This window comes from Peromyscus leucopus, chromosome 12 (assembly GCF_004664715.2).
Source record: "Peromyscus leucopus breed LL Stock chromosome 12, UCI_PerLeu_2.1, whole genome shotgun sequence".
NCBI lineage: Eukaryota > Metazoa > Chordata > Mammalia > Rodentia > Cricetidae > Peromyscus > Peromyscus leucopus.
In genome coordinates this window covers 4,643,029-4,644,733 of record NC_051073.1, presented here as the reverse complement: position 1 = coordinate 4,644,733, position 1,705 = coordinate 4,643,029, and positions in this window count along the sequence as shown.

The following is a 1,705-nucleotide window of genomic DNA, read 5'->3' as shown; positions in this document are numbered from 1 at the left end:
GCCCCTAGAAAAGTGACACACGAGAAACTGAAAAGGACCAGACCATAAACTCCCAGGAGCAGTTGCCTTTAGTTAGGAGCTGAGGTGGCCCTGCCTGGGTCTCTTCTCTTCGAGGTACTGGAGAGGACAGAAGGCACCACACCAGGCGCTCCCCCACACTCCTCGATAGTCCCTGTACTCTGTAAAGACGCTCCCTGGAAGGAAGCTCCAAGGGACTGAATCCTGGGGTACATGGCCTTGTGGACCAATACAGGGAAATATTTGTTGAAACATACACAGAATCTCATGGACACGAGTTACAGGGACAAGGCTTTCTCGGAAACACTGAGTGTGTTGTCCCCAGCCTGCTTAAGAACATTCTTTTCTTTCTTTTTTGTTGTATTTTGTTCTGGCCTCAAACTTAGAGATCTGCCTGCCTCTGCCTCCCGAGTGCTGGGATTAAAGGCGTGTGCCACCTCTGCTTGGCTCTTATTATTATTTTTATTTTTTTAAAATTTACTTGTGAGGGGCTTGTAGACATTTATATTTTAACATTGATGATGCTGAACACCATCAACTTTATGTTTAATTTTCCTCAGAGACGGTGTTGCCAGACCAGGCCTTTAACTCGGCGGACAGACAGCAAGGCGTGAGACGCGCTGTGCCAGGCCGGCTCTTTATTGAAAAGGGGTCCACAGCCTGGTCTGAAGCAAGCCATCCAGATGAAGCATGCAAACACCGGTAAAGTGAATAAATAAATGAAGCAAGCCAGCTCAGATCCTCCAGGCTCCACCATTCCCACCGCCGGCTTCCTGTTCTAGCTGCTCTATGGCCATGGCTACACTGACTTCCTCCAGAGGTCCTGGGAAGAAAGAACTTTCTAGAGCCTCATATACAGTCTTCACGCTCCCCAAGCTACCCGTGGTGCCTTAAGTAGGTGATAACCACGTTTTCACTTGATCTGTCTCGTCTGTTTGCAGGGCTCCTTTTCTGGACGGATTTGAGAGGGCTGATGGGATGCAGATGAGAGAAGAGAAGCCACACTCTTCAACAGCTGTGTCGAGGTAGGGGAGACGGCAGAGGCACAGGGAGATGTTCGGAGAGGACCCTCCATGCCCAGTGGGTGGAGACACTAAAGCGTCAGGGCAGTAGAGGGGTCCAGGTTGGACCCCCATCAAGAATGGCTTATGTTTGGAAGCTCTATGTTGTTGTCTCAATGAGGGCTCCACCCGAGTCCACACTGAACGTTTACCTAATCTCAACCCCTCGCTTCCTTGTATTATTGTCCATTTTACACATGTGGGTTCCCTGGTCCCCCAATTCAGCTGTAAATGTCTTAGTAGTCCAGAAGATAATTCTCACAGTCAATATCAATAAAAATGACTGCTTTAAAAGTCCTGTATGCTATCGGCTGAGAGATAAGACTAATTTTAGCCTCTTTTCCATACCTTGATCTCTTCCCACCGTGCCCGCTTCCTCTCATCTGGAACATCCTTCCTGATGTGGGGGCATCTGGAAGCCATGTGTTTCTTTTCTTTGCTCCTCCATGTAGTCATTTTTTTTTTTAATGACTGCAGGAAGCTGGGTAGATTCAGAGGTACAAGGAGCCACACCAAGACCTGAGATGACCATCCTCAGTGTTATCAGGATGGAATGACAGCATTTGCTTGGAGAGAGAGGCTGCCCCTCGAAGCTCACCCAGTCACGAAATCGGTTGGTCTGTTTG